Below are 22818 nucleotides of genomic sequence, written 5' to 3' on the forward strand. Positions count from 1 at the left end.
TGCTTCTCCCCTACTTTGTTTCTGTCACTGCAGAAGACTTTGGTCATAGGGCATGAAATGAAAGCATCTTGAGTATTTCGAGATCCACAAGATGGGAATTTTTAATCCATCTTCTGTATTATGCTATAGCTGTCCTCTTAAATCAGTGTGGTTTCCTATGGCCTATGTCTGTGCCTGCTATGTGGTCTCAGGTGCCTGTAGGTTCTCCTTGGTAGAGTCTCTGTTTCTGTTTTCTGTAGGCTGAAGGGACAGTTATACACTGCTGAACAAAGGCCCCTGAGTGCTGCCTACAGGAGTCATTTGATTAAGCAGTGATTTCTCTGCCCTTTCTTTCATCTGAGAAAGTCTCCAAGCAGCTGGTGGAAGGGGCAGCCTCCTCTGAGTAAAATGACATGGTGGAAAGAACCAGATGCCTTCATTAATTGTGATTTAAAGTGGGCATGTAAGACTACAAACGGGGAGGAGTCATTCTTTGATATATAGGCACTAACAGAGGAACCGCTGGACTTAACACACATAGAGGTGTTCCTATATATTTGCCTGATTTGGATCCCTGTAGCCCCACAGTTAGCCTTGTCCATGTTTAGTAGTTTGTCTTAAACAGGCCCTGTATCTGGCTGTAACAGAGGTGTTCTAGAGTTGGTAGAGCTCTGCTGTTCTCAAGTCTCCAAAAACAGCACTTGTCCCTGGAATCAGCTGTGTTTTATGTTTGTGTTGGGATCTCTTTGCACTAACACAGAGTGTTTTGAATGACATTCTAAGGAGAAAAGGAATAATTATTGTTTTAATCTCTTTTCCATGGGCCACAGTGTTCCTGTGTCTTTACTCTTGTCAGCTGCTGATCTGCTTATATTTGCTTAGGCTTTAGATTGTTCTGTGTGGTCTCTTCTGCACTGTTCAAGTCCCCAGTAGGCACTGCATAATAGGACGTAGAGCCTCAAGTGGCTTGGAAAACCACAAAGAAGGGTGTGGAATGGTTAAAACCAAAATAAGATGTCTAGATACCATCCTAAGTGGTACTGATTTTGCTCCAGCACACTAGGAGATGCTGCCCTTTTTAGCCCTCAGAAGATCACTTGATCTTCCGTAACCCTGAGTCACAAAGCATTGTCTTTACGTTTAAAAAAATATTATGCAACCCTCAAAATCATGAGAGTTGATAACCATCTGTTCTCCCGGCAGCTTCCCTGTCTGGTTCCCTGCAGCATAAAAAGATGGAGAGGTGTTCCAGATTTATCTCCTCCGTGCCTCCTACCCAGATCTCTTTTTCATCTGCCAGCCTCTGCTCTCACAGCTTTCTTGTCCTGTTAGTAACACAAAGATCACAGGCAGTGCCAAAAGCACTCTCCTGGAGAATAAAAGGTAACCTAACTAACCTCTCAATTTTATGCTGTTTCTATTCCAAATAACTTTCAAAAGATATTAAAAAAGTTGCACCCAAATGTGGCATGCTCTTATCTGAGAACAGGAGCAGTATGTTGTCAGAGCAACAGAATAATTTAGCTTGAGACTTGTGGATTAGAACTGTAAAAAATTATCCTTCACATTTAGGAACAACTTCTTGACTACCTATAGTCCTGTAAACATGACCAGGTGGTTTTACATACAGACCATGAGCAGTAGAGTTTCTCTATTTGTTGGAACGCTTTTTCTCTGGATGTATATTATTCTATTGCTAACTCAAAATGCATGTACCCACACATATATTTGCATTTATGTTAATATTCAGACTGAATTAATAACCCTGTGTTTTGTATAGTATCTGAAATCCCCTTTTCTTCTTTTAAAACTCATTTAAAATAAGAACTAGATGATTTTATATTCATCTTCATACGTCCTGTCTCATCTGTAACTCAGAACAGTTGTAGTTTTCCTGCAGCAAGTTAAAGAAAGATTGAGATACCAAAGGAGAAGGTGGGGAAACGGAAGATGCTTAGAGGCTGGTACTGGTCAGAGTATGAACAAGTCTGCACCAAGAATACACCCAGGTGTCTTCCCAGGAACGGCTACTTGTGAATCTTGTGCCTAAAGCTTCCCTCTAGGGCATCCCACAAGTTCCACAGTTACTGCCGTTAGAGAACTGAACAAGAAGCTTCCCAGGGACATCCAAATCCTTCTTAGGTGGCTAGAGTAGGTAGAGTAGGTAGTTAGATATTCCAAAGTGCTGCACTGCTGAGCATCACAGTGGTTGCCCATCTTCCACGCCTTGGAAAATCAGACTACTTTCACAAGTGCCTAACTGTGACATTCGTTTTTAGATTCCTCTGGAAAAAGTACTGCTCAGACATTAGTAACTCTATTAGTTATTGTTCTGAAGCAAATCAGATGGCAAAAAAATGATACTGTAATTTTTATGTTGGGCAGGGGACTGTTGTGGTGTTGTCCTTGCCTGCAAAACACAAATAGAATTTCTAATAGGCTGTCAGTTTGTTCTCATGCAATGGTTGGAGCAGAAAATGGTAAAAGAAAGCTGGGATGGGCTGTGCTCCTCTGGTGCACCCCAGGACTTCCAGCTTCATCTTTAGGGGTGGAGGAGCTGCACTTTACCGAGTTCCTGAGCAAAGTGTTGGTGGCTGGAGGAAACAGAGCTTGCTAGAGAACACTGAAGTAATATGTGCAGCTCTCTGTTCACCCTAACTCTCGGAGAAAGGCAAACATGAAGAAAGGGACAGTGCCCTTTGTACCCCACTTTTTGCCTATTCTCACATCTGTTCAGCTCTGTTTATTTTACCCATTCTCTTGGTCTAGTTTCTTCAGCCCTGTCTCACTCCAATTAGAGGAGATATGGAGAGAAGGTTCTTTGATATATGCATACCCGATGGCGAGATTAAGACACAGTGGTCAGATGTTTGCCCGACCAGATTATTACAAACCCTAGTCATTAAGGGAGATGGGGAAGGGAAGGCAGACAATAGAACAGACAGAGGAAATAAAAGCAAGGAGTCTTTGTAGAAAGCAAAAGGGAGATCCACTGGGATTCCAGCGTTGCTCATAGTTTAGATGTTGATTTTCAGTAGTGATGGGTTGGTGGAGGTTTTGGTGTTCAGTTGACGGCCACTAACAACGGTACAAACTTATTTATAAGTCAGGAGTGATTGAGTCAGCTCCTTTTGGAGTGCCAGCTTCTGGCTTTTGTATCTCAGCAGGAACTCCTTTGTTCCCATCTTCCAGGCCTTGCAAACTTAAGTCAGCAGATAAGAGGAAGCAAGAAGATGCCAAATTGTATCCTGTCGTCACAGGATACAGTAGTATCATCTCCCTATCTCCCATATCAAGCCGGAGTTGTTTGCTCCCAGGCCAAGACTTCAGCCAATAAACCTCCTGAGCTCTCCCTTTCAAAGGCAAACATCTTCAAATAAATGGTTTCAAATATAAAGTTGTACACAAAGTGATGCTGATTGCCACACAGTGACACCCACCACTCGCCTCCCTGATAAGTCAGTCTTATCGCAAAAAATGCCTCAGAAAGTGAGCTTTGAGCCAAGAAAAAAGAAGGGTTCAGACAAACCCCTCATTTGTTTCCCTCTCTTCTCAGTCACTGCAAATTGGAGTTGTGTCAAGATCTGCCATCTGTCATGCTCAGTGGTACCCACTCTCAGTGGTGGGTAGAAGGAGTAATGATATTTGATGTCTTTCTTACAGCCTTTCTCCAGTGATGTGGAATTCATTAGTATTTTTATTTGCTGAAGCAAATATACCTCTGATGCCTTTCCAGGTAACTGCAAAGCCATCTATGGTTTCACAGGAGGCACTATCGGTGTGAAATGTCTCTTTGTCACAGCTTCAGAAAAATGCTGAGAATGTGACAAACTGCCTCCTAAAAGCTCCACACAGCCAAGCAAGTGTAGAAAATGGCAAACACACTCCCCTCTTTTGTTTAACATTCTTATGCTTTTGAAACTAATGTCATGATTTCCAGAGTGCAGGATCAGGATTTGTGACCAGCAGGAGGTGACTGCAGTGCACTCCTTTCATCATCAATGTGACACTTCTCTTTGCTATCCATTGTGTCTTATTGGCTCAGAGTCCTGACCTTTTTGCTCATCTTCTGGCTGTTGTACAAGGAACAGCATGGCATGCTCTGGACAATAGCTAGGACTTTTTGATATTAATACCCTGAAAATAATGCTTATCTAACAGTAAGAAACATTAAACTCATCCTGAACATAAAAGTTTACATTCCTGCTTTCTAATGCTTAACACACAACTGCTTGCTGCAACTATCCAAAAAGCTGAAATCGAGCCTGCCTCTGCAGGCAAGTGTTTCGGAACTGGAAAAACTACTTTCCAGGAAGAAGATTAAAACAGTGTATTTTTGGTGCAGTTAGACAGCTGAAGACATTCTGAACAGTAACGCTTGCAGTTTTTAGAGCTGGCAAGCTGTGCGTCCTAGTTCAGGACTCAGCCAGAGAACGCTCAGCTATAGTGTCAAAGAGAGGCTGTCATTGCATGTAATTAGATAGGAGCAGTTGCATGTGGGCTGTGCTTGGGGAATATCAAGTCTTTGAAGACTAAGCAGGATGGCTGGTTCTGTATAATGTGATGAGCTGTATTAAAATCTTATAGCACAGTTTTATAAACCCTGGACTCAGTTGATAAAACAGATTTAGGATGCCACGTGTATTGCTCAGCGTGACATAAAAGAGGTTGCTTTATTTTTAAAGAACAAGACTGGAATACCTCTGTGCATGAAATATTTTGAATACCTGTCACTGATACGATGTCCAGTCTATTCCAGAGATGAAGTTCTCCATTTGCCAGAAGTTATTTCATTAAGTCCCTAGCATTAAGTGCTTTCTGACAGGACAGGATTAGTAGACAACAAACAAACAAAAAAAGGGGGGGATGGGGGTGGGAATTCACACAGAAGCAGGAAAATCTGCTTTCTCCTCTAACCTGAAATGACCTGTCCTTTTTGAACTGAAACTCCCCTGGCTCAGGGGTGGATGTGCCATGGTTCATCTGGTGTACGCTGTGCACAGACAGCATGAGAAGTGAGCAGACACCCTGTAATTTGACTCATATTAGTCCAGAAAGAAGCAAACAAAAAACACATTCTATTTAGTTTCGTTTCTGATGTGCAGCACAAATGTTGGATGATTCTGACTTGAAAATGCTACTGCAAAATGAGTAAAAGTGGTCAGACTGGTCCTCCCTGCAGACCAGTGCCCATTTCCAATGTGGAACAATTACGGCAGCATAGCAAATTGAGAGCTTCAGGTGGAGGTGGAGGGTAAGGATGAGGGAAGGTCAAAGTTTCCTTCTCTTCCTGCTGGCCAGAGCTCAAAAGGTGCTGAAATCAAAGCAGTTTTCTCCATCATTTTGCCTTAGCTGCATAACATGGCCATAGATTCATCAGATAAACTGTTTTGAACCTGAAGGTTACTGAAAAAGAAGCAAAAAATGAGGTTAGGATTTATCTGTGGTTAAAAGTTCATTTGGTTTGAGAAAGGGCACGTGCTGGAACACAATGGCTTTTACAGAACACCTCCACATGATGGAAAGCCTTTGTGTTGTTGGACAGCTGCGAGATTCCGGTGATGTTCAGGTAGATACCAGATCTGCTTAATGATGATAAATTGATCCAGCAAAGGTGTTAGCAAATTTTAAAATAACTTTCCCTGAGCCCCAAGCATCCCGCTCCAAATCCACCCAGAATTAATGTTCAGTAATTAACTCCGTATAGGAAAGCTCTGAAAAAGTAGAGAACGCGTTTATATCGGTTTGACTCTGTAAATGGTCACAAAGCAAAAGGTAGAAATGTGAAATCTGACCCACACTGCAGAAACCTGAAGGAAGATAGATAAGACATGCCAGGACCTTCCCTTCCCTCCGAGGACTGCCTCACCTCACTGCTGACACAGTGTTCGTGAAAGCACCAGATCCCATCAGCAAGTTTTAAGCCAGCTCTGATTTTCTTGTTTCTAAACTGGAGCCCAAACTTTCTGAAGTCAGTACAAAGATTTCCATTACTCTGAGCTGCCTCATTGCACCATATTGATGCAACATATGAACAGTAACAGCTTAGAGCTCATACACCAATATAGGCAGTGGGGTTTTAGCTTTCGTGTAAGAAATGGGTTAAGCTCGCTGTTTCTGATCTTCAAATTCCACATAGACGCCCATAGATTTGCCCAGGGAAGCTGTTATTTTTATGGAAAATCGATCCCACCAACTGTGCTACAAAGGGAACAACTCCGTCCCCTCTGCTTCTTTATGAAGTTCCCAAGCCAGGGATCTGAAGGTTTGTTTGGATCAGCAGTGAGGAATGTTAATGGGACCTCTTTGTGTGCGCTTGGGAGCTAATTCCAGGCAAATGCATGTGCCGGGGATGGCCACCAGGTGGCAGCCTGCGCGGGAGAAAGATGATAGAGAAAGTCTATCCCTGCAGGAGGAGAGCATCGCCGGGTGAGTGTGCCGCCTGCCCTCCCGCACAGCGAGCGCTGCACAGGGCTTTACTAAGCACATAACACTGTGCAGATGTGCCAGCTCCCACCTGCACTGCACGATCGCACAAGTGGGAAGCAGGTGAAGCAAGCTGAGAAGCAAGGAAATGCCATAGAGAAACCAAGACAGGCTCAGATGTTTTAGAGGTGTAGCAGGAAAGCTGCTGCATCCCTGAGAATGGGCTGGTGTGGAGATACAGTGAAAGAGACCTAGGATAACAAAAAACAAAACAAAAAAACTTTGTGTTGATTAGTAGCTAAACTGCTGAGTTTTCAGTGCAGTAAATACACGTGAGCACAGGAGGGTGCTGCTTTTTCTCTAACTTGATGCAGTATACATGATGCAGTATTCTGTTCTCTGCACCTAACTGCCATTGACTAATCAGCTCCATAAGGGTGGCTGTTTGTTCAGCCTGGAACAAAGGTTTAGGTGAGGCTAGCAGCTGTATAGCCACAGAGGGGTATGTCTTTCTAAAGTAAAGTAACACTGACATGAAGATGGATTATGCCACACCCATCGGTCTGCTGGAAAAGCACCCATCCAGCACCTCTGTCAGCCTCCAGAATGGTGTCTTAAGGACTTCACGCTGGTAAATGTGAGGGTGCAGATAATTTTACCATTATTCCTTATTATTCCTTATTAGCTAAGGGCATAAATCAGAAGGCTGATGGTATAAGGGACCATTGCCCTTGTGTGTGTTCAAGGACAACTCAAAACATGGGAAATAATTTGCCAGACAGTCTAAACTGGAGGCGCCCAGACACCAGTTTTACTAGAAATAGCCCTGTGGGAATTACTCTGCATTATTAAACTGAGTATCACTTGTGTTGCCTCTCCTTAGCAGCATGATAGCTGATAGCAAGGGTGCTAGGATGGGTAAGGAAATAGAGAAAAAGTGGCCTGTATTCACAGAGCAAATCAGAGACCGAGTGTGAGAGAAGGCTACTCCCCTGTTTACAAGTCAGAGTTGCCCCATGTACAGAATGAGCTCCTCTTGAGGGGAAAGGTTGCCTTTTTTTAAAAACAGATGTCAAAAGTCAACTTTGTGGTTGAGTTGGAGGGGCACTGGAGAAGGAAAGTTGCTGTAGACAGTAAAGGGGTGTATAATCAATCAGCATATAGATGTATAATCAATATGTATACAGAGAAGTTAGGCTGGAAAGATTATTGTGTTAGAGAGGGATGATCGGAAATGAATGGAAAGCTTACCTGTGTCCTGGGCTCACCAAAGACTCCAAGAGGAGCGATCTGGCTCCACCCCTTCCAGTCACACAGCTGAATTGCCTTCACCTGTGCTCCCACGGCTGACTCATTGCTTGCCTCAAGTGGTCAGTCAGAGGTTCAGGTCGTGATTCAACAGTTCCCATACAAGGGGGCATTTAATAGAAGAGACAAATATGGAAGTTTGCTGCTAAGCACACTAATGCAATTTGAGCCTCACAGAGAATGATTCAAGAGACACCACTTGCCACTCACCCTCCTGCACCTAGTCCCAGACCATGCACTGTGCAAAAGGAATTAATCAGTAGGCCTGTTTTCCTCCTAAAAAGTGAAAACCCAAAGGAAGAAGGCTTGGCTTCTCTACAGTAGTTCGATCTCCAGCTCCCCAGTGCTACCAAGCATGCAGTCTCAATGCAACTGCATGGGGTTCCCTGCTTGGCCCTTCAGTAAGTGGGAGTGCTTATAAGGCCAGACTCTGTCTTAGGGTGAGAGTACATGGTTGGCAGGACAAGGTCTTTGTGAATAATAGGGTGTCAATATTATTCTTCAGGGTGGTTTCTAACCTCTTTTCCCTTCTTACCTGTGGGATCCTAATTTTGTGAGAAAAGTCACGTTTGTCATAAACAGTGAATTTATCCTCAGCTGAGCAGTTTCCTCAACTCAGGGATCTTTCTGTCTTCTAACCATTGCATCACTGTAAGAAATTGCAACTGCACTATTACAGAAATATGGTGGATCATTTTTCCAGCCTGGCCAGTGTGTAGGATATCATTTGGACTGGCACCTTCTCAAGCATAATGTATTAGAATGACAATCTGCTTCTGGGTGAAGCTTGGATTCCTCCCAGTTTGCCCTCTCCTTTGGCTTGCAGAATTTGTGTACCTTGCCCTAATCTCTTGACATGTGGGTGCCTGAAAGTGTAGAGGAAAGTGCAGTTGTCAATGCTGGGAAACTGAAAATAGATGTATTTTAAATCCTAAGGGTTTGGTTTCTGCTTAGATCCTTCTGCTTCATTCTTGCTGCTGTGCAATTACCCAGCCATTGATGGGCTCTCAAATACCATGGGGATGCTTTGGAGCAGCACAGTAAGGTTCAGTGCCTACTGACAGGACTCAGCTGCTCAGTCACTTTAAACTGAGTCATTTTTAATGCTCCTCACAGGCAGCTAAGAGTATAACTTTAAGCACTCGGATTTAGAAGTTGGGATTTAAGGCTTTAGTGATAAATGTTGCACATGAATGTTGACCATTCCTTTGCTGTAGCATTTGTTTTTGATTGAGATGTTTCCAAGGGTACCAGAAGAACAGGGAACAGGAATTAGACTCAAATTCAAACAGTGTGCCATATAGCTCATATAGCTGCTCCGTTCTTTGATGATGCTTCTACTTCTGAAATGAGCTTCCTTTACAGCAGAGCCCACTCACATTGTTCTGGCAGTGCATGGGACAGTCTGCACAGCCATGCTTTCAGATCAGTGAGAATTGAAGCTGTTGCACTGTGCTCAGTCAGAAGTGAGAACATTTGAGCTGGGTTCTTATCCGGGTTGCTAAAGAATGTTGTGTTCCTAAAAGCTGTATGTCACATGGAGGCTGTTAAATAATGAATGCCAGGATGCATAGCTAAGTGTTGACATACAAAGAAGCCGTCTTCCAAGCACCAACTCCTCTGCCTAACAGCAGCAGCAGTGGGACAGAGTTTATGTAAATTTGCTCAACTCCTTTTCTGTAGTTGCAAATAGGCTTTTTTGTTGCTGTTTTCTTTCATTACATAGATTCTAATGAGAATTTATTTTCTTGAGGGAAATAGGAAGGACTATATTTGAAAATTTGAGATTAAAGTTTAAAAAAATAACCCACCATGAACTGTAATTGTTCTACTTTGCAGTTTCCCCCCCTGAACTGTCCTTTGGTATCCAAGGACAAAGGGCTGGCAATACCCAATTAGAGCAGACTCAAGTTGGGGCATACAGCCTCAGAACCAGCTCACGGACCTAGTCCTGCAGAGCTTTAGTCCCAGGCAAGGAGAAGTCAAAATAGATTCTTTACCCTACAGGAGAATAGCAAAGTTAGCAGAAGTCAAGAATCCCAAATGCGGCTTCTTGAACTGGATTTAAGCAGCCCTGTCCTGATTAAAACCACTCAGGGAGCAGCTTTAAGTTACATCATGGAGTCTTGTCAGCATGGACGTGGGCACAGCGGTACCACTGTATGCCCAACCTGCTCTCCCTGTTCTCTCCCTTATCTTCCTTGCCGTGTGGTGTGATCGAAACAGAAGTGGTTCTGGCTCCTGTGGAGACTGGCTGTGCCGCAGCAGACAGGCTCACCAGGCAGAACCATAGAACTATCAAAGGTGCCCTGCAGTGGGCTGGAGCTTGTAGCAAACACAGAGGAATTATATATTCGACATATTCAATATATTCAATATATGCAGTGACATTCCTATCCATGGTACATTTATGCTAGAAATACAGAAATGAGAGCTGCAGTGCCAGACTCCTTAGAATACACTCTCCATTTGATTTCCCTCAAGCCTGAATTTTCCTAACAGTTACATTTGGTTTTCAGTCATGGAGTACACAGACTGATGAATATTTAACAAGTTCTACATACAGATCTCAATTCTGCTTTACAGGCTTTGCTTGTAAAGAGATTTTTTTTTTTTTCCTGACAGTGCCCTCCTTGGTGCCCTTTGTTACTTTTATTTTTATTTTCCCAGGTTGTTTTGAGAGACGTGACAGTGCGAGACAGGAATAGAACGATTACCTTTTGCAAGGAAATTGTACAGAGGAGAAAATCAATAGTTACATGCTTCCTGGGACTGCCTAATACTTCTTTGAAGAATAATTAGCTTGCAAGAGAGCTCTGGTATCTGGAATTCCTCCCCAACTCTGTATGGATAAGATAAATTCAGTTTGGGATAAGCAGTGCACTTTGAGGTCTCTTTGATGGTCTGGAGAAGTGGGTTGTGTGGAAAGAATGGCGGAGCTAGCTAGGAGAGCAGTGGAAGAGAGCCTGATTGTCCAGGGACATCCAGTGTTCAGAAGCAAATAACAAGTAGTGACCCAAGCTGAGAAAAATGAGCAGAGCAAAGCATAGATCTGAGTTTGGTGCCAGAGCCCTGCACCTGCTTATCCAGGTAACTGCAAATGACAGAGAAGTCATTTGACTGGCAGTCCAATGTAGACAGGAGAGGAGAGCCCAACAGGTGTAAGTGGTCTGTTTGATAAAGCAGTATCAGTCAGCTCAAGGGCCGTGTTTGTGCTAAGAGCCTGACTTGGAGAACAGCAAAGGCTTCCTGGAGTCTGAGGAGATGATGAGCTGCTCTGTGCTAATGCCACTGTATGTTCAGCTGTTTACAATATGCTACTTCATCCTGGGACGTTGCTACAGGTAATCATGAAGTTGGGAGGTGAAGTGTAGCGTATAATAGCTTTGTTGATTTAAATTGAGCTGAACAGAGCTGACCTAGGAGTGAGATTAATCCAACTTTCCTCAGCTGTCAGTATCCTAAATTTCAGAAGCATAAAAATGCACTTAAAATGCACAGAAAGCTGCTGCTGGAAGTATCACTAGCAGCTTGTGTTAAACTGAGTGACATCTGATAAATTCATTAACTTCCTAGATGAAGGGACTAACAAGTCTGAAAAACCTCCTGGAGGCATTATGTTACTGATATTAAGATAAGGAAAGCTTGAGAAAGATAAACTAGGTAATAAAGCAAGACAATAGCAAAAGAATTCATCGTAGTGGAGATGATCACTGGAACAAAGAATGATTTCTGCTGTTCAGTCATCTGTGGTGATCAATGTTTAATATTTACTGGTATTTGCATTCTTAAGTCCTAAGCATTTTATAAAGCCATGTCTTTGTTTTGGTTGGTTTGGGGGCTTAATCCATGTGTCTGTACTTCAGAACTAGAAAAATGTATCAGCACGTGTAATATTAATCAGGTCGCTCATCCCCTCTGTAACCACAGATGTCTCACTCTTGCAATTAAGTATGTGTTAAAGTGGTCTGTTGGAGCAGAGCCCGGGAGTCCGATGTGCAGGTCTGAACTTGTTGGTACAAAAGTGGTGCTAACAAGCAGGCCTGGAATTATAGCCTTGTCAGCTAAGCTTCAGTTCCTAAAAAAAAAATACGTGAACAAATAACCAAACAAACAATTTAGGAGTGCCTGGAAGAACGCAACAGGATGAGTAACAGGGCCATGTTGTTTTTTTTGTGTGTGATGTAAGAGATTCAAACCAATGTAACTTGGTTTAAGCTAAAAGAGGGGAAATTTAAGGTTAGATGTTAGGAAGCAATTCTTCACTCAGAGGGTGGTGTGGCTCTGGCAGTGCTGCCCTGAGCTGTGGTGCCCCATCCTTGGAGGCTCTCAAGGCCAGGTTGGATGGGGGCTGGGCAGCCTGAGCTGGGGTGGTGGGGGGCAGCTCTGCCCACAGCTAGGGCTTGGAGCTTGGTGATCTTTAAGGTCCCTTCCAACATAAGGTACTCTGTGATATTTTCCCCCAAAACTATGACAACACATTGATATTGGTTTGACCTTCGAAGCTGTTTCATGTTCAGTCTTTTAAGGATGTCATGGATGAAAATACCTGGGCCTAAAGCTGGTGACGAGTTGACAAGGGATGTTTTTGAAGGAGGTTCTGAGGGTGTTGCTTTATGCACATATCTTGCGTATGTAATCTGGCTAACAGAAGAGAAGAATGCAGTTCCAATTTGCGGCTGACACAATGTTGGAAGAGGCTGTGACCATATTGTAGAGGATTAGAATTCCGTATGATCTTAGCAAACTAGAGATGTGACAGAAAACAAGACCAGCTTGCTGTTCGGGCGGGACAGCGCTTGGTTCCTCTATTGAATATAAATTTTTATATTGCAACACTTAATGTAGATTACTACATTGTTCTAACAGGTCGGAGAACAACAACTATGTGCATAGTTGATTTATCAATAATGACGAAAGGTTTTTATAGCTTATAAGCTGACTGTGAATAAACAATGCCTTGTTATTGCATCAGTACCACTCTTACAAGTGCCATAATCCTTACAGCCAACTTGCTTCCAAGGCAGCAGGTACACAGCTCTCACCTTTGGCTAGCGTGTTTCAATATGGAAAGCAGTGAGACTGATCAAAGGTATAGAAGGAAAGAAGGAGTAAGTTCAGTAAAGATCGTCAGGAGAGGCTGAGAAGGAGACTAAATCCTTTCCAAAAGATTGTTATCTGCTGCAAAGAAAATAATGGAGTATCTGGTCTTCGTGACCTTGACAGTTAAGAGAAGAAGCTGGGGACTAAATTGTTTCAAGGGAAAATCAGGAGAGTTCATTTTTAGTGATTATTGGTCCTAAGGGAGGCTGAAGTACTGAAACCTCTCCCAGATTCCCTGTGAAAAGAAATTTAGACCTCTATCAGGAGTGACCAGTGCAAGTCCTCTATTATGGAGGTGGATGGACAAAATGACTTTTAGAAATCCCTCTCTGGGCCTCTGGAATTAATTACCACTAATATAGCAGCATAAATCATGTTTAATTTAACTAAATCTGTGTTGAATTCCTGGTATTGATGGGAAAAGAGTCTTGTCTCAGCAACAGATCTTTAGATATCTGGATGTTTTCCACTTTGAGACCGAGAAGTATCAAATGAGCAGGCAAAGAGAGGAACATGGTAGGGGAGTGCATAAAGCAAGCAGTAATTAATAAGATCTAACTTAAAAATGACTTCTTAATTAGTATGTTAACCAAAAGTTGTTGACTTCATCCCACTTTGCTTCAGCCCTTGAATTTTGGTCATTTCAGAGGCTGATGAAGGATAGGAATGCAGTAGAAGATGGCTACCTTATATACTGCAGACAAGCTGTTGGCTAGATAGACTTTCCGCATCTAGAGATCCACGGAATGCTATTAGTGTTGTTGGCATTTAGTCTCATCTTTCCTTTCATCTACATTCCCTCATTTCTTTATAGTCTGCTTAAAGTTTTGCTTTTTTTTCAATGTTATTCTTGTAGCTGATCTTTGGATTCTCAAGCTTCCTTTTTTATTTTTATTTAGAGGCAATTGTGTGTCTGCACATAAGAGCTCCATTGAGGGTGCAGGTAGGAAACTGAGTATGAATTATTTCACTTCACATGTAATTCTCTAGTCACCTTGATTGTGTTCTCTTTGAAAGCTCTATTCATGTTACCTGCAGGAACTGAGAATCATCTTCTTCTAGTCATTTACTTATTCTTAAGGAAAGACATATTTAGCTCTGCCAAGGCATTTTACATCAGCTTCTTCTTGCTTCACTGCTTTATTTATTTATTATAGATCACTTCTCAGGCTTTCAACAAAGAAAATTCTTGCATTGAAAAAGAGGAATAGGGGAAAAAACAAAGATAATTGACTTTTTGCTCAGCTTCTGCACTCCTTTTATAGACAAAACCCTGAGAAAACAGTTTCTTCAAGTTCTCCTCATCTGGAGAAATGACTGATTGAGGGAATAACCCATGTCTGAGGCTCCTAACCTGAGTTTCCTAAAATCAAACTTAGCCAGGCTTTTGAAAAGGTGTATCTATGCCTTGAGTGAGATGTTTGAGTTTAAGTATTGTCAGATGATGGGTCAGCAGAGTTACCCAAAGCTTATCTGGCACACAAATGGCTCCCAGGACACAGGATTAGGACTCCACTCAGCTTTCTCTCTGCCCCTGTGTCAAACTGCATAAGGCTCCTGTTGCTCTTACACAGGGCTAGGATCTTGCATCAGTTGGAAAAGAAGCGAGGAGTCAGAGCACTCTAGTTCTAGCACAAAGCTTGTGTTTCATGCTTGCTGCTCCACTCAGCCTTAGGTCTGATAAGCTGGTAATTATTCCAATTCTCCTAACTGTGTAGAGGCATATCACTCCTTCTTTATCCCAGAGTTACCAGCATTTGCTTCTCTTTGAATATGTTCTCGTGGCAAAGAGCTTAAAGTCTTTCAGGCCTTGCCTTGGGCATGATTTGGCCTGTGGTACTGTGCAGCACAAAGCACATCTAAGTGACACAATGAAAAGGTGCTTTTCCCCCTCTTATTTCTAAAAAGGTAAAATTGAAATAATACAACCCAAGAAGCCACGTTTCTTGCAGCTGTATTTCTCCATGCTTCTCAGAGCTGATACAACAGCATCACCTGTAGTTGTTTTTGCTGTTTTCTCCGCCTTGGAAATGCCAAAATAAATTAGACGCAGTACAGCCAACTAATCTTCTGACTACGTATCTCAGTGTCCCATGTTCTGGAACATGGCATCCTGGCTTCTTGGACAGATGCTGCCTGTGGCATTTGCTGTTACAGCGATGTGTGTCTGCCCAGAGCCCAGCATCTCTAAATGGCACAGCTTCCCCTCTTCTGAGGTCACTGGGGACAGGCCTGAGGAGGGACAGGGCATGAGGTGCCCCCTAAACAAGCTCTGCAATGGGGAAGACTGCTCTGCTGGGAAATCTGCCTTGTAGGACTGTGGGTGTCTTGTTAGTATTGCACCCATCCCGCCCCCACCTTGCAGTCATCAATTTGGAGATGCTCTCAGCTTATTTCAAAGCCAATTTAAATTAGCTGTATACTGGTAAACCAACAGGATGGTTTTACATGCTTTTAGCATATTCTTTTTAGAGACATGAAAGCAATACTTAAGTCAGTTTTTCTCCCTCTCTGCCTCAAATCAAACTGAACAATAGGATTGTAAGGAAGGCCTGGGGTTCCACAGAACATATTGGTATCATATCAAAGAATATCGCATAATATATGATAAATGATTGGATACAAAGTAGCAAATATCACTGCTCTAGGACAAAACCCAGCAAAGCTATTGTGGCACCCCCACTCTCACTCCATCAGCTCTGTGGGACTGGTATTGTTCCACCCTGCCACCAGCATCCTCTGTGTCTGGCTGCTTTTGTATCTTGTGTGTATTGTTCAGCAACTAGTTAATGAGCTCACAAAGCAGGGGCTGCTGCTACGTGATTTGCTCAAGGAAAGACTGTATGAGAAGTGCAAGATCCAACTGTGTGTCATCCACAAAGCTTTAGAAGTGTTGGGCCACCTCCAGCACAGGTGAGAGGCGTGCACAGCGCCAAGGTTAGCGGTGGAGCAAGTGGTGCCTTGGAACACAGCACCTCTGCACTTCACTTGCACGTACACAGCAAGTCCCACATACACTGAGATCTGTCTCTTCAGTATCGTGTGTCTGGCGAATGCAGCACAGCCAGCACACATGCGGCTGAGGAAGTACCACATGTGCGTGGTGGGGTTTTTAGGTGCCAGGAAATGCAGGTCCCAGTGCCAGCTTCACCCCTGGCTTTGTGGCCTAAGTAGGTGGGCGGCAGAGATGCAGACAATGCTAACCAGGGCTTACAAGGGCTAAGCTAAATATAAAGCACTTTGATCATGGCAAGCACATTAAGAGGGTTCAGTAAATGTTTATTTTGATTAAACTATTAACAAGAATAGCAAATCCCATTATGCTAATCATTATTATACTGCTTCCCTGCCCTCTCTTTTCTCTTACTCCTCCCCTCCTGTTTTTCTTTTCTGCAAGACTGTAAACACATACAGGGACATTTCTCATTTGGAAGGCCGTGGCTATTTGAAACACCTTCCAGGTGCTGCCTGGAGGTGAGTAGCACCTGCGTGCTGGGCTCTGCCTTCATTGGAGCTAGCTGTGTGGCTAACCTCTGCTCAAGGAGGAACACTGTGAGAAAAGGGCCTGAAAAAATGGAGAGAGAATGCTAATGAGAGAATGGCAATGTTGGCAAGTATTCAACCGCGGAATGCTGTCTTAGTGTTGGGTTTTTTTGGGTTTTGTTTTGTTTTGTTTTTTTGGTAGGAATACAAACATCAAGGAAGAAAGAACATCAGTCATAGATTCACAATTAACATATGCATTAGTGCTAAAGGATTCCATTTGGTTTAAGGAATTCAAATCTCTCATCACCACTCAAATTAAAAGCAACCAGGCACTCAGATCCCCTAGTCAGCTTCAGGAATCTCCGTCTGTAAATTCAGTGTTAGTTTGATATATCAAATTTGTTCTAAACACACTTTTAAGTGCAGTTATATTGTAGTTTATCCTGTGGTGGTATTTCCTCTCAGTCACAATTTCATGCCTGCATGCAGTAGTTCTCTGCATCTCAGTGGACTGGGAAACTTCATAAACAAACATGGACCATCCTCACATCCTTGAGCAAGCAACATTTCCAGTGGAGTCTCTGGGAGCTTTGTTCATACAGTGTCTCTAGATTCAGGCAGCGGAGACTGCTGTGTACACAAGTAGGTGTTGGCCTTTGAGTGAAGGTCACTTTTGAGGGGGGAAAAGCAATAGGCAGGTGGTGCCCCACACAAGTCCTCTGTGTTAGTCTGGGCGAGAAAATGTTGGCTATCAGCTGAAATTGCACAAGGTAGCATGCACAGAATGGAGTGACACACTGAGTTGAGAGCCCGGGCTCAAACTGGGTTCTGGCTAAAGGACACCTTTTCTGGAATATTGTGCAGAATATGTGGTATTGGTGTTGTTAGTATAACGAGTTGCTTGTCAAATACATAAACTAAAAACCACAAGGTTTTCATTCAGAATTTTTTTGCTTTAGCAGGTTTCTCTCCCAGTGCTGTGACGTTTTGGAATTAAAATATTTGTTTCCAATCTGGCTGGATAGCAGGCTGATTTAATGCCTTCTAGAAGCAGTTCTGAAAGCTTTCCCTTTTCTCTCTGGATCCAGCTTCTGGGTGGGTGGCATCTCTTATCATCAGTCAGGTAGTTCTGAGTTGCGGCTTCAGATAAAGAAACCTAAGCCCTTGCATTTTTCTTCTCAGAGAAATTATTCCTTCATTTTCTTTTACCTCATGTTGTCATTTTTTCCTTCTTTCTGTGTGTGTGTGTGTGTGTGTGTGTGTATCCCAGTGTGTGCAGTGCAGCATTGTAACACAGAACCCCAAACATCATTGTCCTCTTGCTTACACATTAGACTTGAAAGTGGGTTAGAGACCTGTCTCACAGTTCAGGAGTTGCTTTCTGTCTTCATCTGCAGTTTTTCATTGTCCTGTGACTGAAGTCACTACTCGTTCTCCCTCATTTTAGATCCCAGCTGTGCTCCTTCCTGTAGCGTCTTCTTTTTGTGACATTAGAATATTAATTTGTGTTGCTCCATGGGTCTCCTTCCCTGCTGAAAAATATTAGGACAGTTGTAGTTCTTTAGTGCTATTCAGTTGTTTCATATGACTTCATTCAGACGATGCCATTTTACTGCATTCATTCCCTCATCATACCTGCACTGTGTTGTTTCCACCACAGCAGCCACTGGTGAGCGTGTTGTGGAAGGAATAGACTTCAGTTCCACCTAACGTTCAACACATCATCTACAGCGTGCCTCATAGCCCTGAGCCAAAACTCAGGGATATCAAAGCAAAGATGCTACTGAGAACTGGGCACTTGATGGGAGAGTTGCAGATGGAGAGCCAGGGGCCCTTTCCCTTTCTCCAGGGAAGGATCAGACCAGCCAGCCAGGATCCTTGGCAATCCACCTCTGTCACTAACTTACTCTTTTTTTTTTTTCTTTTTTCTTTTCTCTTCCTGTATTCTAGCCTGGATCAACAAATAGGGTGCTTTGTCTCACTTAGGGACATTGAAGAATATACTGTTTCAGTTGTTCTTATAGGTATGTGTAACTGGAGCCATCAGAGCAGCAGAGAAAACACAGCAATGGGGCAAGGAGGATCCAGCAATGACCAGACTACAGACTATTTTTGTTTAGAGCTTAAAAAACAACTACGGCCTGTCTTGAATTCCTCTGCCTCACATAAGTTGGCTTGGCTCTGCCAAGTGGTTGGCTGCATGGTGCTGTGCCCCAGGCCAGGGGGCCGGGTTGGTGCAGAAAGGAAGCACCCCTCAGGTGTCAGAGTGCAGGAGGCCATTCCAGGCTGTGTTCCGGTCCTTGCCTTGTCCCAGCAGGGCTAAGCTGGCCATGCAGGAGGTGCTGCTTGGCTCTGTCACGTGTGTGTAGCTAAGCCATGAGTGTGCTATCTTACCTCAGTTTTTGGGCTTCAAGAGCATACGGGGCTGCAGAACTCTCTTCTTCAGGAAAGTCAGGGCACAGTTCAGTGGGCAAAAGAGGGCTGTGATGCAGAGGGCTGCAACCAGAAAAGTTTTGACCAACCTGCAGTCTCAACCACAAGCTCAACAGCGAAAGGAAATATTAATCTGTGCGGAAAAAAAAGTCCATCCTGAAAAGCATTTTCAGCCTTTATGTGCTTTGGATTACCAGAGCTGAACAAACCACAGAGACACTGCTCTCCCATCCCACTCCTATTGCAGTGCCCCTTTTATGGGGGCTGTGGGAACAGAGCGAGGGCTTGGGTGGGAAAGGACTGCCCATGCTGAGCTCCAACCACACTGTGCAGCTATGCACTGTGCCCCTCCAATGTGACCGGAGCAAAGGAAAGCAGCAACAGAGGGTTAATAGAGTGGTTATGGATGCTGCCTCCCACCTCCTTCCCCACTGTGCTGGCCAAGGAAAATGGGCTTTGTTTTAGAATATACCAAAGACTCAATGAGACATGAAAAAAACCATTTTTGAAAGATATTAAGGAAAAATAAAAACAAAACAAACTTATTTTTTCTCCCTTATCTAGACATTTCTAGAGAAATGCAGTGTATCTGATTACACTCAGCTGCTACAAGTGGTTCCTACCTGGAACCCTGAAAACCTTCTTCCATTTATGAGGGGTTCTTCTCTCGGGTAACCTGCACGTGTCTGGCTCCACTTCTTCCCATATCAGGATTGATGGCTTCTTCATCAGCCCATACGTGCCTGCCAAATTAACAGGGTATGAGCTAAGTTTACTCATACAGCTAATTCCTGAATTACGACATGAAATATTGCCACTTTAAATTACTCCTAATTAGAAACCTGAATGTAATGAGCTCTATAGCATCCATCCATGCCAGGGATGAGGGAGGCCATATTTTGCAAGACCTACTAAGAAATAGAGGTGGTCGAAAGACAGTTACTCCTTCCCACACCCGTCAGGATTTCTTATTGTAGGTCCCATTGGAACCCTGGAATTCAGAATCTTTTTCTTCTTTTTTTGGCTAGCTGAAATTGTTTTTATGATATTTTTTTTTGCCAGTTCTACAAGGAAGCCCAGCAGATTAAATAGGAGAAAATCCAACTGTATGAACAACCTAATGCACTTCAAAGGTGCAGCAAAATGCAGTGATGTCAGAGTATTTGTACAAGTTCACAACAATTTTATGACCAGCCAAACATGAGCTTTTTTCCTTTTTTTTTTTTTTTTCCCTAGAATCAAAGAAAGTAAAGTACTTTCCAAGAAATACTCAAGGAAAAATTAAATGGTATTTATTAGAAACCGTCACTTGCTGGGACTCGTTCCCTTTAAGGCACTTCCTCCCTTTGTAATGCTAAGTTATTGCATCCAAACATCTCAAGGGACAAATTCAGGTTAAAGTTTTCTACTTCACAGGGCAAATGAATTGGATTGGGGCCTGTTTGTGTGCGGCACAGTGAATGATCTTTGAGAGGTGATGTTTATCTGCTTACCTAGTTGCAATATATAGCAACAAAATGATCTGAACCATAAAATTGTAGCGTCTACTTAAGGGAGCCTTTAAACCCAGTGTCTGCTCTTAGTTGTCTGCAACAGTGCATATTAGGGAAAGGGTGATGCTAGTTAGACAGTTGAGGAGAGAGTTGACCTGTCCTGTGCTAAGGAAAGAGAGCTGGAGAAAGGATTTGAGAAAAGTACTGCTCTCGTGTCCTAGGAAGAGCCCAGGGAAACCTCTGGATAAATTTCTATGCCAACCACTGGCCTTCTCTGTGCCATGTTTGCTGAGAGCTGTAAAGATATTTGAAAGCTAGAACAAAACATATACTGGTCTCCTGTTACCTGTCCATTCATACCTGTAATGCTTGCCCTGAAGAACGTGACTTAGTCTGAACACATTTGATTCACATCTGTCCTGTGCCAAACTGCCCGTGCCACTGTTCTACTCATTACACCATTTTCACATATCGAATTGTTATCATATCTCATTTATTGTATCTGATTGATAAAGTGCGGTGCCAGATGTACTTTAATTGCACTTGGGCTAACTGTGGCCCATGGTGCGTCCCTCTGGGAATGGGCAGGAAGACTTGCCTCGTCCACAGTCCTCTCTGCTTCAGCACTTTGCCTCTCTGCTTCTCAGAAAACTGCAATAAGACTCAGTCTTATTTTACCCGCTCCCATATTTTAGCTGCATTGCCTTGTTTCACATCAGACCGAGTGACTCCACATGACTGACAGAGACGCAACCTGTGCCCCAGAGCTGGGAGCATGAATAAAATATCTGTGTGAGAGGTCTAAAGAAAAGTGCAGAGAGCAAATGGATGAAGGAAGCATCTGCCTTGCTGCCTCCCTTTCCAGCATACAAACATTTGGGGACTTCGGGGTCATTCTTTTTTTTCAGAGTATGTCACTTATTCTCATCTGTCTGTCTGCATTTTTATTTTCTGGAGATTTCATAAATAGCATTGAAGCTTTCTTTTATTGAAGGAATGGGGAAGAAGGGAATTGTCCCCCCCTTTACAGGCTGTAAATCAGTCACCACTGTTTGAAAATGTGGCCTTTGTAAACTGAAAGCAGGATGAAAGTTGAAATTTCTGATGAGGACTAAAAGCTTTCCCAATTCTGTGCGAGCCTTGGGTAGCAAGAAAAGAGAGAAGATGCACTTCTAATATATGTAAATATCAAATCACAAAGGTGGCCATAAGGAAGGAATGGAAGGCATGTGACTTGAGTGGAGCTTTCGCTTTATCTCAATGCCATCTTGATTAGTTTGACAACTGCCAAAATGGGAGTGGGAGAAACAGGGCTTTAATGGGGAACAGACGCTTGCCATGTTACAGAAAAAGGGCAATTCAGATACCAGATGGATATGAGCAGTTAGAAAAGTTAAAAGTAAAATAAAGCAATAAATAAAAACCAGGGTGGTTTTTGGTTGGGTGGGTTTGTTTGTTTGCTCGCTTTCTGGCACAACCCCAAGGCTTAAATGGACGCATGTGATGCATGCATTGTGTTTCTACATTTTGGACAAGGCAAGATGGAACTGAACAACGTTATTGAGATATATGGGGAAAGCTCGTGCTCGGAGTCCTTCGATGATCAGACTTACACATAAATGTGGGTTTTACCACTGGGGAGAGCTCTCTGCTGCCAGGCTTACTGAAAATGGCACAGCGGTTCTGAGTTACCTGGGTGTTTGCAGCATCAGTATTGCAAAGGCAGTCTGCCAGTTAGATAGAGAGCTTCAAGGGTTAAAATAATCTACTCAAAAGCTCCATAATTAAAATATAACTTATTTGTTGTATAAAGAAAAAGCATTTATTTATCATGTACAGCAGTATTCAATTTTTATATACATTCAGTCTTACTATGTAATTTAAATCAAGTCTGAGCAGTTCTAAGATGCATCCTTACATGCTGTAACATAGGAAAACAGAGTTCAAACTAACTCTTCTTTCACTTGGTTCCCTTTCCCCATCTAAACTGTTCTCCTCTGGAAAATTTTCCAGAAGGCTTGGAAAGAGAGTGGACCAAAAATAAATACAGATAGAGGCATCCACATTGCAGATACTCTTTGTGACAAATGGCCTTATTTCTAAGGGAGAACTAAAACTGTAGAACTTCTTGAGCTCTAATCCTGGTGCTTTTCCAAAATATTTGTCTAGTTGGAAGCTGTCCAGCTCTGGTTAACGAATGGCACTGCTCTGTCTCTAAACTGGTGCAAAGTTAAGTCCTCATTCGGGACACTTTTACATTAGCATAAAGGTTAGATTAACAGCCATGAATAAAAGTGTTTTATGGGACCAGTGTAGTTTAGCATCGGGCAAAAGTGATTAACAAATAGTTTCCCATGTAATTTTGCTTTTATTTTACTATACATCTCTAATCCTACCACTGCAAATGCATGAAAATGTGTCACTTGTTTGTTTCAAGAAGTACATTTCATAAATGCAGATGTCTTACTGGTGATTTTTAAAAACATTCTTCAGCCTTGTATGGCTTGGTGATTGATGAAACGTGGAAATGGAACCCAGTTACAATAAACTTACATGATGGGTGCCCCCTTCCTGAGCCAACTGGGGGCAA

At 42.9% G+C, this 22818-nt stretch overlaps 1 protein-coding gene across 11 annotated transcripts in view; it reads left to right on the plus strand.

The window, feature by feature from the left end:
• Positions 1-22818, plus strand: part of PAK5 (p21 (RAC1) activated kinase 5) — a 316295-nt gene that overhangs the window by 171965 nt on the left and 121512 nt on the right. The gene's annotated exons all lie outside the window — the stretch shown is intronic.

Source organism: Gallus gallus, chromosome 3 (assembly GCF_016699485.2).
Source record: "Gallus gallus isolate bGalGal1 chromosome 3, bGalGal1.mat.broiler.GRCg7b, whole genome shotgun sequence".
NCBI lineage: Eukaryota > Metazoa > Chordata > Aves > Galliformes > Phasianidae > Gallus > Gallus gallus.